Source organism: Mercenaria mercenaria, chromosome 18 (assembly GCF_021730395.1).
Source record: "Mercenaria mercenaria strain notata chromosome 18, MADL_Memer_1, whole genome shotgun sequence".
Classification (NCBI taxonomy): Eukaryota; Metazoa; Mollusca; class Bivalvia; order Venerida; family Veneridae; genus Mercenaria; species Mercenaria mercenaria.
The window spans coordinates 14,287,732-14,302,894 of NC_069378.1; the positions used below are offsets into that span (position 1 = coordinate 14,287,732).

The 15,163-nt window shown below is 35.2% G+C and overlaps 1 pseudogene; it reads left to right on the forward strand.

Moving 5' to 3' along the window:
- LOC128550753 (ATP-dependent translocase ABCB1-like) overlaps nt 1-15,163 on the forward strand; it is a 47,066-nt pseudogene that overhangs the window by 23,454 nt on the left and 8,449 nt on the right.

A 15,163-nucleotide genomic window follows, 5' to 3' on the forward strand; every position in this document is an offset into this window, starting at 1 on the left:
CAGAATGTCAGAACTGAAAAATAATACGGAATATGGATTATTGTTCGTACGTACGAATAGCCAGGATTTGTTTGTACGTACGAACAAAATTCCAAATTGCATTTATAAATTCTTTTTCGGTTGTCACATTTTTTCTTACGTACGAACAACTCAGACTGATATGGAAATGTCAGAACTGAAAATTAATCTCTTGCACACAGTCCCTTGATTTGTTCATACGTACGAACAAAATTCCAAATTGCTTTTCAAATCTCATTTGTTCGTACGTACGAACAAATCCAGGCTGTGTGTTCATACGAACAATGATTGTGAGAAATGAAAAAGAATGTTTTAAGCAATTTGGCATTTTGTTCGTACGTACGAACAAATCTGGGCTGTTCGAACAGAATGTCAGAACTGAAAAATAATACGGAATATGGATTATTGTTCGTACGTACGAACAGCCAGGATTTGTTCGTACGTACGAACAAAATTACAAATTGCATTTAAAAATGTGAGAAATGAACAAGAATTTGTAAATTTAATTTGGAATTTTATTCGTACGTACGAACAAATTTTGATTTTCTGTGCTGCGGTTTGCTGAGATTTTCACCGGCAAAAACTCCATATAGCGGCAAAAAAGAGGGACAGACGAGAAGATCCTCTTTTATTCCGGAAGCAGATTTACGTATTAATGAAAACAATATGTTCTTGTTGGTATAACTACTAAAAAGTATATGTTTTCTAAACAGAAAACTTCTTTTACTGTTTTGAAACATCTTTATCAATAATACATTACTTAAATCAAAATACCTTAGAACAGCCAAGTAATTTGTAATTTTGTCATTTTTTCCTACAAAACAGATTTTTGTTCTCTATTTCATGTCCCAGTGATGTTGGTTTTCAGCAGTATTTCTCCTTGCAAATACATGCAACATATTTTATATCAATGCATTCCATAAACAGGTGGAGACAGCCCCAGTAGCGAAGTTTTGTCCGATGCTACGAGAAAATAAACCCGAGTGGCCGTTTATAGTGATAGGGTGCATTTCAGCTGCTGTGAACGGTTGTACAATGCCAGCGTTCGCTATCTTCTTCAGTGAAATGATCAAAGTAAGGTTATCTGTTAGATCTTGCTAAATCATTTTGTCTAGGTTTTATATAATACGTAATTGACTTGGATAATAGACTTTCTGCTAGTGCATAACGTATAGGTTAATAAATTTGAGATCGGTGCCTTTGAATGATAATGGCCTTGGCAAGGTGATAATAGCCCTAGGGCTATTTTCTTCTTCCGTGGCCATTATCACTCAAAGGCACCGATCGCAAATTTATTAACCTATATGTTATGCCCGTGTATTTACCTGTTTATTACAAGTCATGTTTACATATAATATAGTTAAAACAGTTTAGTGTGCCATCTTTATGGGTAAAAGCATCTACTGGCATAATATGATTATCAGCTTCTATTTTATTTCCATTATATACTGTTTGTACAGGATCATATGCCTTTATAGTGGTATTATGTTGCAATACATTTTGGGATTGAAAATTAGTTATTTCACGAAGAATACACGACGTTACGCTCATAGAGGATATTACATGAGTGTCTTTTCATGTTGTATTTATTAAACGAGTTGAATAAAATAATAAAATGCGAGGCTCTGCCGAGCATTTTATCAATTTTATTCAACTCGTTTAATAATTTCAATGTGGAAAGTCATAAATGTTATATTCTTTTTATCATATATTAGCCTTTCCCGTCAAAACACCAAAAAATCTACTTTCTTTTACTATATAAACAAGTCAATTTGACCAACGTTTCCTAAACTATAAACGACGTCGACGTCAAAGCTTTATTACACTAGTGTATTATCATTTTTATTTAATGGCTTTATTACACTCTCGCGACGTCCAACATGTGATAAAAGAAAATAAACCTAAATCTAAAGTATTCGCTGTTTTACCTCCATTTAAACGTCATGACGTCATTTCTGTTAACAGAACACAATATACATTTTATTTTGAATTAAGCATATACAGCTGATCTCCATATACAACAATATATACATGCATGTATACGAAAAAATGGTAATACCTATAATACTAAATAAATACCAGTAAATTTGTGAGAGTGCAGTACATCACATGTAACACTTTCAATCTATATAACTATATAAATGATAGCTAGGATGGTAAGATATACTACCCGGCGTTCAATGCATTAATGGACGTTAATTTCCAGCGCTAACATCAGGACCATTATCGATAATGGGCTCAGGGCCAGTTGTGATAATGTGAAAATGCATGAGGCAATACGATAACAAGAGCATTTTCAGCACAAAATTGTTACTATTCATACGTACTCATGTAAAAACAGATTTTTCTTCATTACTAATAGGATTATGATTGGTGAACAAACTTTCGGAAACAGTTTCTCACTGTCTGTAATATGTCTGAACACTTTACCATACTAAGCGACTTTAATCTGTAAATCACTTAATGGTAATATGTTGAGTTCAATTTCTAAATTGATGTTTACAGTGCTCAGTCTATCTTTCAATTAACTGAATGCTATACGAATTAATATTTTGAATGGTGAAAGAACTTCCGAGAACAGTACATTTTTAACTTGTATTCATTTTATGCAAGTCCTTTACTAACCATTCTAAGTGGCTAAGTGCACCGCCATATGAACACATCTACCAATAGCTCTAAATTGTCTTTTTATACTTGAAACATGTGTACATGTTGAGTTCTGCTCGACCCTGCTCGCTAGAGGGCGTGGACGGTAGCATGCATTCATGAACAGGCTCAATCAAGTCGAGCATGCAACATTTTCATTTTTTCGTATTGGGCGACCTGTAGAGTGTCCACTTTTTCTATTTGACTGTGTAATCCTATACAGCTTTCAGCGTATTGACAGGTAAGATGAACATTGAAACAATCTACATTGCAGTTCGACTTGACACAAAATTTATTATATTTAGGGGCCTTTGCGACTAAGTGTTTAAGGTCGCTGACTCAAAAAAAAAAAAACTTGCCCCTTATCGATGTCGGTTTAGAAGCTCGTTTGGGATGTAGTTCTTCATGCGAGGAAGCCATCAAGCTGGTTTATGAAGGTCGGTGGTTCTACTCCGGTGCCTGCCCGTGATATAAATAATTCTCGCCGTGGTACCTGGGATCTAACGCCATCATCAGAAACTGAAAAAAATGTCATAAGACCTAAGTTGTGTCGGTGTGGTGTAAACAGAACTAAAACAAAACAATCATGCTTAAAGGTCCAATACTAAGGAAAGTGAACATTTTAATTTCTTTTAAAAAGCACAGAAACTATTTCATTTTATTGGAAAATGAAAGTTGGTATGTAGAAATTCGAAATAAATCGCAGTATATGTACAATTATTTTTCTATGAAGTATGAAGAAAGTTAAAAAGACCTGGGGGGTCATTCTGTCGATTCATTGAAATTTCAATATAATACACATACATTTCTTTGAGTTCCAAAGACCTTCTGTAAATTTTGACCTGCCAATCTTCATTATTAAATGCCTTGCAGAAGTTTATGCACTGGCTATGAAAAAAATTGCCAACTCACTTTCCCTTAGTAATGGACCTTTAAGAAAAATATATGTTCGATTGTCATCATATTTTGAGGATTTTAACTAGATCGGATATTTTCATCTTTGATTATTTTCAGGTATTTATGAACAATGGTGAGAATAGTTTATTCTGGAGTATGATGTTCCTTGTACTCGGTGGTGTTCAGTTTGCAACAAATGCCCTGCAGGTATGAGACATTTAATTGTTCTTTCTACTCTAAATTGACATTCCTAGTATAGTAGTAAAAATGCCCTTTGAACAAAAACGGAAATTCTAAATCAGAATGTACCCGTTTTCTGTAAAACCATTTATTCAGTTTCAGTCTATGTGCTTCGGTCAATCCGGCGCGAGATTAACATTCCGTTTGCGTTTGAGGACATTCCTATCGTTCATGCGCCAGGACATGTCATATTTCGATGACCCTAAACACACCACTGGAGCCCTCACCACTCGGCTGGCAACAGATGCCTCACTCGTGAAAAATGTAAGAACAATATCTTTGTAAACTATATATTTGTGTGTACTAGCGTAAAATTTCAATATTTCCGCTGTTTCCTCATTACATTAGCAGTTGACATTAAAACTGTGCTAAATTCGGACTGTTTTCCGTAGACTAAACATGATACTAGGCAAATTGAAAGTAGTTCGGCTTCAGTCTCACAGCTCATATATCTAATTGGTACATAAGTCATAGAAGTAATAGTATATTTTATAACTCTAAGTCCAGCATTTAATTTTTTGAAGTTCTATAAATATGTGTCATCGCTATTATTGGGTGACGAATGTTAAGAATATGTTAGATATGTATGGTCTAACAGAATATTTTACTAACTGGAATAGAATAGACTCTAAACTATTTCCAGAAATGTTTAAACGTAGAGTTATAGATAATTATATACAGGTGTGGCACGGTTCTGTAGAAAATAGTTTAGTCTTAGATTTGTATAAACATTGTAAAAAGACGATAGCATATGAATAGTATCTCGATGTAATGCCTAAAAGTCTTAGATTCAATACTACAAGAATCAGAGTATCCGCACACGCTCTTAGAATCCAAACCGGTAGATATGGCCAAAACAGAATACCACGCAACGAAAGATACTGTGTATGTTGTAGAACATTAGATATTGAAGACGAATATCATTTCATCTTAATATGCCAGTGTTATAATGATATAAGAAAGAAATATCTTAAGAAATATTACTACAATAGACCATCAATGATGAAATTTATTGAATTGATTACTACAAATAAAAGGAATGTATTAAACAATTTAGCTAAATATATTAAAGAATCCATTGAAATAAGAAATACTATTATTAATGCTAATGGTTAATTTTAGCTTTGTGCCTAATATAATATGAAGTTCCATTTATATCACAGATGTTACGGTAAAGCCTTTGCCGATTCGTCAACCAAGGGGAACCTACACCTATGGTGGACACCGCCGTGGGGTAGGGGGCACTCATGTGATGCTCACTGGGCACCACAGGGTGTGTTGCCATGAGGATGGTCTAAATGTGACCCTCTCCTGGCGGCTTGACACCTCGGCATATGGCGGTGCCTACGGTTCGTTTAACATACACTTTTCTCAATTCATTTGTCAATTTTGCATTTTGACCAGTATTGTTATTCATGATTTATATAACCTTTGGGCAATATACTTTGCTTTGTACTCTCAAATGTATACGATTAACCTGTCATATATATTTGGGTACAGGCTACAATTGATTAGAATCAGTGTTAAGATACCTTTTATGATGTCGGTTGTATTATTCATCCTCAAATCCATGTTAACTTACACTTTCACACGTGATACCATGTTTAATTGTATATTATATATATGTATATGATGTTGTACTATGTACAAGTCAAAATAAAATGTATGTTCTGTTCTGTTCTGTTCTGTTCTGCTATTTAGCGTAATTTGCATGCATGTGGCAAACACCAATGTTTTAAGTTGTTTACATTTCTAAATATACCTTGTAATTGAGTTCGGTGGGTGTGCGTAAAACGCTGCAACAATAGGGGCGATAAGAATTCAGACGAAACAATACAATGATTGCCTTAAAGAGAGGTCGATATCACTTTTTCAGGTCAATAAATCCTCATATTGACCAAACCTAAAATGCAACTTAATCCAACATGTATATAATTCATTCTAGAAAAATCCAAGCATTTGCAGGGATCATTTTCACAGTATAAATTAAGTTGTGTACGACGTCGCCTTATTATAACGTCAAAATAGCATAGCGTCAATGTTGGAGTCGACACGTTCTTTGCTCCACCTGCGAGTCAGTACGTCTCTTTATCATTGAATCCTATGACAATGGAAAGGACGATAATTTTAGATTTAATAATAAAAAAGCAACATCAATATATATTCATTCGATTTATTTGATTCAGCAAATAGATCTGCTATGTTTACATTTATTTATTCAGGCGACCGGTTTTCGTTTAGCAACACTAGTACAGTCAGCGTTTGGTCTAGCTGCAGCCTTGACCATAGCTTTTATCTACGGCTGGAAATTGGCTTTTGTTGTGTTAGCCGGAGTTCCTCTAATGGCAATAGCAGGTTTATATTTTCTACGATATATGTGATGTTATTTTCGTTGTAATAGGTCTATTGTTTAAGAGACAGTACTAAAACTGAATTCATTTCTAATTTGTTATAAAGTGAGTCTTGTTACTAATTTTTGCAACATATTTTATATTCAAAAAAGGATCATGTACTATGTTATGCAGCCAATATGTTTTACCTTCTGATATACTTAGTAATTATCAATACATCTTATAGGTGCGCTACAAATACGAATTGTTATGGGCACTCAGAAGAAGGATAATAAAGAGTTAGAGGCAGCTGGAAAGGTATGAGTTTGTGAGCTTCTGTGGTTTTACTGTTTGCCATCAATATTGTATTCGTCTTCTACCGGTCCATAAGATTGGTTTCGAAGACCATAGGATTGTGCTGTTCCGTCCGTCCGTTATTTCATCAGGCTATTCGTTCGCACTTTCGTGTTTTGTCTAAAACCGTGCCATTTATCACGTGAGTTACTTGACACAAATGTTTCCCAAAGCAAAAAGACGTGTCATTTGCAAAACCTAGGTCACTATTGTTAAGGTTAAGGTTATTTTTTTGGCTCCATGTGGTTCTGGGACGATCTGTGTATGAAAAGAATTGGAACCACTGCCTTACCCTTGCATGGTCGTAAGAGGCGACTAATAGGGTCTTAACACTTTTGCTGTAACTCTGTGATTCCAACAGGTATGCAAATTTTGATTCCATACCTCATGTTTTTATTTCGGTACGCCGTAAAACCCAAATAAATAAATAAATTAACAAATTGTGTTCGTTTGTTTTGGGTTTAACGTTTTTTTGTTTGTTTTGGGTTTAACGCCGTTTTTCAACAGTTATGTAATGGCGGGCAGTTAACCTAAGCATATTTATTTATTTGGGTTTAACGGCGCACCAACACAGTTTAGGTTATATGGCGCCATACAGGACTACAAATTTTGGTTCAACATCTCATTTACATCGAAATAAAAACATAAGGTATGGAAGTTAACCTAAACAGTGTTCCTGGATTCTGTACCAGTACAAAGCAAGTAACTGCCAACTTCCCAACATGAATCAGAGGTGGAGGACGAATGATATCAGACACAATGTCTATTATCAAATCGTCACGGATAACATACGTCCGGTCCGGGGATAAAATTCACGACCCCGCGATCTGTAGATCTGCGCTCTCCCTATCGAGCTAATCGACACATTTATGGGTCAAAGTTAACAATGTTATATCCTGTTCGCTCCATAACTTGACCATCCATTGAGGTATTTTAATATTTATAGTCATAAAAAATCAGTATCTGGTATGTTTCTGGTCAATAACTCAACCATCCATGAAGGCATTTTAATGGGAATTGGAATATTTATTTTTATAACGAAACCACAGCCAGACCCGTAGTTCAAAGGTCAATGTAACACATAGAGGTCAATTATTATAGGTAAGTTTGATAGTCCAGTCAATATCAGTTGTCATGCACTGATTGATATTCAGATAACTTGGGACAAACATTCACCGTAACAAGACAAGTCTGTTTTGTGTCCCCTCCGTTATAATGTCATTTATCAAAGAATTTTAATACTCTGGTGCAAATATACCCCAAAATTAGATGATATGTCATGTGTAACTCATCTGAATATCAAAGATCAATATCATTTTTGAAGGTTAACAGGGTCTGTTTCGTGTCTGCTCTTTAACTAGTTTAAAGATCAAAATTGTACTTAAATTAATGGTACTGTCCAAGTTGAATGATGGACAAGTTAATTGTAGAAATTTACCAAGGTAAAGGTTAAAGATCAATGTCGTATTTAGTAATGAAAGAATGTAAGTCAGTAACATTCCATGCATGCTTTAATATTCAAACAAGTTGGAACAAACTTTCAACTTAACAAGCGGATGTCGGTTGAATTTATTTGATAATTACTTTCCGTTTATATGATGATCAATTTCATTACTTTTATACAATTATCGACTTTTTCATAGGTAGATATCAGGATTTATCAACCCGAAAAAAGTTAACTTTTTGAGGGTTGATAAATCCTGATATCAACCTATGAATAGTAAATAATAGAATGTTTTATTACATGAATAAATGCATAGTCAGTTTTGTTATTATAATTGTATCTTTAATAAAGAAATAAGGAATAAAAATGAATAAGTTCAAGAAACATGAATTTTAATAAACATGTTTTTCTGATCATGTACGTAGATATAATATGAAACTGAAACAACACTTTCCCAGCAGATTTGAATGTCAACTTTTAAAATAAAGGTATTTTAAAGTTACTTTTTCACATGGAAAGTCCATTTCAACACTTTCCAGGCAGATTTATATAGTTTAAAGTTACTTTTTCTACATTTCTATACAGACTGGTGTCCACGGTCTTTAGAATTTTTTACAATTTGGTACCCTGAGTTAGGTTTTCACATTGAAATTGATGTTAATATTTGAACAACCATGGAATACAGGGCATTGGAAAGTTACATGGTCCGGCAGAATACAGAAACTGTTGACGAGTAGAATTGTATGTACTGTCTACATTTCTTTATAGACTGGTGTCCACGGCTCCAGAATTTCATCCAGATCGGTGTCATCAGTGTTGAGATCAGTTACTAAGTTATCAAACTGTGAATATGAAAGAGGAACCAGTTCAGTGTTCAAAGGAGTGATTTCATTTTCTTTGTTTTCATCCCTGGTTTCAAGCTTTTTTTTCTTAAACTTTCCGATATAGTGTTCGACATTTTCCTTTTGATGTTTGGTGTAGTGTAGCCAGTGTATGTCTTCAAAGTAGATTCAGCTTTATGACCAGTTACACTTGTAATGTGACGACCCGGCATCATGTCACCAATGGCATTGTGGCCAAGCGGCGCGTTACTGTACCAATTTACAGGGCTCTCTCCTTTATTCGGGCGCTGGAACAGTCTGTTACATTTCTGTTACATTTAGGGTTCAGGTGTTATTTGTATTTCATGAAAGATTTGACTGGGCACAGTGGATCATCTGGAAAAGATAAGAACAAAACTCAGTAAACTTCTTTCATAAGAATTGAGATTAATTATATCTCTCCAGTATTATTTGTCAATTAGATTCATGTAATCAGTTGTCGCAACAGACTCGAAAAATAAAAAATGAGATTCAATGCACACCATTTTATAAGATCTATCTAAATTAAAATTTCCACTAGGTATCATTTATAAAAAAAAGTGTTTCCGGTAACATGCCAAAAAAAAAAAGGGTATGTAGGTCGGAAATTTTTTGAGGAGGGATTTTTTTACAATGAAGAAATAACAACAGTTACTACCCTTAGAAAAGTATAAAGGGTAGTGGTTCCCCGAAGTTTACAATGCGCATGCGCAGTAAATTGGGGGTGTGGGGTAAAGTAGGGGCGTTGGGGCGATAGCCCCCAAACATATTCATCTCAAAATAAAGTTACCCCTTTTAACTTTTGATATTTAAGACATTATTAAACTACTATTATTATAGCGACCGCTAAAGTGCATGTGCTCCAGTATAAAAATAGTGAAAATGTCCAAAAAAAAAATCCAACGCCATAAAAACATTTAGGGTTGTGACAAATTTTTACGGTAGTTCGGGATACATTTTTTTAGGCCTTATATTCAGTGAGATTCTTTGTTTTTTTTTACATACCTCTTTTTGCATACATCCTGCCATCAGCACTGTTTGGATCATTCTGGTGATTTTTTCTCTGCTCATCTTTTGTTAAATAAATGAAGACGCGCCCATCTGAATCGGTTGTGGCTGCAAAGTCAGCAACTGTTAGTTAATGTATATTTTCTCTGCCTCTTCTACCAAAATACAGCATTATATCAACAAATAATTTTTGTTGAAGTTTAACATTGTCATTAGTGTCAAAATATTCAAAAAGTTTCTTCAGGTCATTCTCTTCTATTGGTGGATAATATGTAATTGCCCCTTTTCCTTCACGTTTCAAATCTATGGCCACAGCTTTAAAAAGTTTCTGAGACACTTGAAATGCAGAGTCTTTGATAATGTCCACATTTTTGGTGAGAGAAAGATGCCTGTTAAGTCCATATCATATAGAATAAAAACTAGATTTTTGGTGATTTTCACCATTTTCTTGTCGACCCTCCACGTAAAATTTTGACAGAATATCATAAAGCACTTCATTGCTGTAGTTTTCAAAGGTTTCCGGCAAATTCCTGATTTGAAGGTATTGTCTAAATATTTTAACAGCATTATTTGTTGATCTCCATGTGTTTTTTAGCATCCTTTTCCTCTAATATCCTTTTAAATTCTTGTTCCTCCACTGTCGGGAATCTTTCCAGCGTTCTTCTGTCCGACATTTTTGTTTAGATTGGTTTCGTGATTGCGTATGGAAGCCAGTTTCTGATTGGCTGAACACCAAGGAACGTCTCATTTAATTGGACGATTGAAATTGGAAATGTTGCCGTCTATTTTTAGACCAAATCAGGTTCATATTGGTTTTCCAAGCACCTACTTCGATCTATTTTTATTATCGTACTATTTATAACCCAAGATAATTTGATATGATTTGTACTCATTACTTTTCTAACCGTTTTCAGCCAATCAGAGAAACAATAGAATACAGTCATGTAATAAAATCATTTAATAGTTTTCCAATCGGTTAAAAAATTCAACGTTATTAAGATATTTTGATGTGTTGACAGATGATTAAAAACAATGGACAACTTTTATTGTAGATATTCAGACATGCACATTCAAACAATTTGCATTATAACATTTTGTATACACATATAAACCGCTTCCAGTCTTGTTAATGGGAGCACCTGACTCTATCTCAGCGAAGTCGTTATGCATAAACAACATGTCCAAGTTTCTTGTTTTTTCCTTTTACATGTTTATCCTATCATATATATTTCAGGGCTTTCTGTTTTATAGGTAACAAAGCTGTAACAAAAGTCTCCCCGTACTTGAATTTAGTGTTGTTATATTTTTTGGTTCTTCTTATATTTTTTTGTGTTCTTTGGGATCATGAGCCCCATGTGGTTCTGGGACGATCTGTGTGTATGAAAAGAATTGGAACCATTGCCTTACCCTTGCATGATCGTAAGAGGTGACTAATAGGGTCTTAACACTTGGTTTTGCAGTAACTCTTGTGATTCCAGCAGGTATGCAAATTTTGATTCCATACCTCATGTTTTTATTTCGATGTAAATGAGATGTGGAACCAAAATTTGTAGTCCTGTTTGGCGCCATATAACCTATACTGTGTTGGTGCGCCATAAAACCCAAATAAATAAATGAATAAATAAATTGGGATCATGAAGTCCATTCAATATCTTTGTAATAGAGTTACGTTAAATTTAAGTCGGAGCTCGGGAGCTTGAGAGGTGTTGCACTTTACATTACCTTTCATGAACAGGCTCGATCAAACTGTATCTGATTTTGTTTGTTTCGTTGCAATCTGTGCTTCCAAATGATCTTCCTATAGGTTTTATTAGATGAGTTCTCCACTATATAACAATATGCCCCAAATCATTCCTAATGCTAATATGCTTGTTTCTGTTACAACACGCGTACGATAAAATGACGTCACGTTAACGTGCAATGACGTCAGCGTTTTTTATGCGACCAATAAAGAGCGCTACTATACAATTTTCGACTTTTTCATAGGTTGATTTCAGGATTTATAACCCGATAAATGTTATATTCACCGAGGCGAAGTCGAGGGGAATATAACTTTTTGAGGGTTGATAAATCCCGATATCAACCTATGAAAAAGTCAATAATTGTTTTATTACATCTATTTTAGACCAAATCAGGTTGATATTGGTTTCCCAAGTACCTGCTTCGATCTATGTTTAATATCGTACTATTTATAACCCAAGATAAGTTGATATGATATGTACTCATTACTTTTCAAACCATTTTCAGCCAATCAGAGAAAGAATAGAATACAGTCATGTAATAATATATTTTATCTACTGTTTTAGATTAAGGGCATATTATAATCAAAATAATATATAGGAAAATCGTGTTTTACTTAAATTAATGCACTCAGAATCGGTTATACGTCACCAGAATAATTCTTCCGCGGACGTATAACCACTTTCTGTATATTAATAACGTTAAAACACGGTTTTTCTATACACTATTTCTTAAGTGAAGTAAGGTGAACATAAATTAAATATCATTTCAGACTGCAAGTGAAGCGATAGAAAATGTTAGGACAGTACAATCTCTGACGAGAGAGCCAGACTTCTTCATTAAATATTCCAAATCTTTGAATAAACCTAACAAGTAAGTACAGTGATGATGATAACAATATAAAGTACAAGTACACACACGTAATTTTATATGTATATATATTTTTATGCCCCCCTTCGAAGAAGGAGGGGTATATTGTTTTGCAGATGTCGGTCGGTCGGTCTGTCGGTCGGTCGGTCGGTCGGAATGTAGACCAATCCGTTTCCGGATGATAACTCAAGAAGGCTTGGGCCTAGGATCATGAAAGTTGATAGGAAGGTTGGTCATCACCAGCAGATGACCCCTATTGATTTTGAGGTCTGTATGTCAAAGGTCAAGGTCACAGTGACCCTGAATAGTAAAACGGTTTCCGGATGATAACTCAAGAACGCTTGGGCCTAGGATCATGAAAGTTGATAGGAAGGTTGGTCATCACCAGCAGATGACCCCTATTGATTTTGAGGTCAGTATGTTAAAGGTCAAGGTCACAGTGACCCTACCCAATTAAACGGTTTCCGGATGATAACTCAAGTACGCTTCAGTCTAGGGTCACGAAAGTTGATAGGCAGGTTGGTCATGACCAGCAGATGACCCCTATTGATTTTGAGGTCAGTATGTCAAAGGTCAAGGTCACAGTGAACAGGAACAGTTAAATGGTTTCCGAGCAATAACTAAAGAACGCTTGGGCCTAGTTTCAGGAAAATTGATAGTTAGGTTGGCCATGACCAGCAGATGACCCCTATTGATTTTGAGGTCATTAGGTCAAAGGTCAAGGTCGCATTGGCCAGGAACAGTTAAACAGTTTCTGATCTTCTTGTCCAAAACCATAGGGCCAAGGGCTTTGATATTGGGTATGTAGCAAAATCTAGTGGTCCTCTACCAAGATTGTTCAAATTATTTCCCTGGGGTCAAATATGGCCCCATCCCGGGGGTCACATGGTTTATATAGACTTATATAGGAAAAAAATTTGAAAAACCTCTTGTCCAAAACCACAGGGCCTAGGGCTTTGATATTTTGTATATGACATCATCTAGTGGTCCTCTACTAAGATTGTTCAAATTTTTCCCCAAGGGTCAAATATGGCCCCGCCCTGGGGGTCACATGGTTTACATAGACTTATATAGGGTAAAACTTTGAAAATCTTCTTGTCCAAACCACAAAGACTATGGCTTTGATATTTTGTAATGTAGCATCATCTAGTGGTTCTCTACCAAGGTTGTTCAAATTATCCCTCTAGGGTCAGATAGGCCCCGCCTCGGGGGTCACATGGTTCATATAGACTTATATAGGGAAAAACTTAGAATATTCATGTCCATAACTTACATTATTCAAATTTGGACCAGATGTATAGTTTTGAGTGGCAAGATGAACCTTGACATGAGTTGACCTTGATCTTGACCTAGTGACCTACTTTCACATTTCTTTAGCTACAGCCTTCAAATTTGGACCACATGCATAGGTTTGTGTACTGAAACAAACTTTGACCTTGTTATTGACCTACTTTCACATTTTTGAAGGTACAGACTTCAAATTTGGACCACGTGCATAGTTTTTTGTTCCAAAATAAAATTTGACCTTGATTTTGACCTAGTGACCTACTTTCACATTTCTCAAGCTACAGCCTTCAAATTTGAACATCAAGCATAGTTTTGTGTACTGAAATTAACTTTGATCTTGAGATTGACCTAGTGACCTACTTTCACATTTCTGAAGGTACAGGCTTCAAATTTGGATCACTTGCATAGTTTTGTGTTCCGAAATAAAATTTGTCCTTGATTTTCACTTAGTGACCTACTTTCACATTTTTCAAGCTGCAGCCTTCAAATTTGAACCATATGCATAAGTGAGCATATAATTTGTTCCTTGTGCAATTACTAAATGCATCAAGGGTGGCATTTCGTGTTCGACGAGCTCTTGTTCTTTCTGTGATAGGAGAAATTAGCGTGGTTCAACCAGCTCGCCTTATTATACTATTTATTAGTTACATTGTATTATGAATTTTGTATTGTTTGGCCAGTACAAACGTTTGTTTTGTTTTGTTGGGTGTAACGTCGCATCAACAGAATTTAGGTCAAATAGTGACTTTTCAGCTTTGCTGGTGGAGGAAGACCCAAGGTGCCGCGCTCCGTGCATCATTTCATCACGAGCGGGCACCTGGTTAGAACCATCGACCTACCGTTAGCCAGCTGGATGGCATTCTCAGGTCAGTCTTAACTTATTTAATTTTTATATATGTATTTATGTGCCGACATTTTTTGAAGCTGTAAGCTGTAACAAAAATGTCCCTTTCTGTTAATCGCGGGATGCATTTAGTAAAATTACAGCAGATTTTATGCACTCTCGAAATGCGCCATATCGTTCTGAGTGTATGAAACTTAAATGCTCTACTGCTGTGTTCAAGTAGTTTTTGAAAAAGGATGGGACTTTCATGTTAACCTTTGCATCCTGTATTCATAATACTCCTATTTCCAGGACAAACCTGAAGATGGCACAGTTAACTGGTCTCACTGTTGGATTTTCTCAAGGCATAGTATTTATGATATACGCAGGAGCATTTCGATTTGGTGCATACATGGTAACAACAGGACATATGACCCCTGACAATGTATTCAAGTAAGTGTGTTATTGAAAAGTTATTGTATGATGTTGGATATCACCTTTGTTATGTCCATAAACTGGGATATTCACCCATGATAATGATCTTATTATCTTGTTAATGTCTGCAATTAGTAAGATAAATAAAATTATTTATTATGTAAATTGTCAGTCATTAATTTTGCTATTTGCCAGTCTACAATTAAACAAG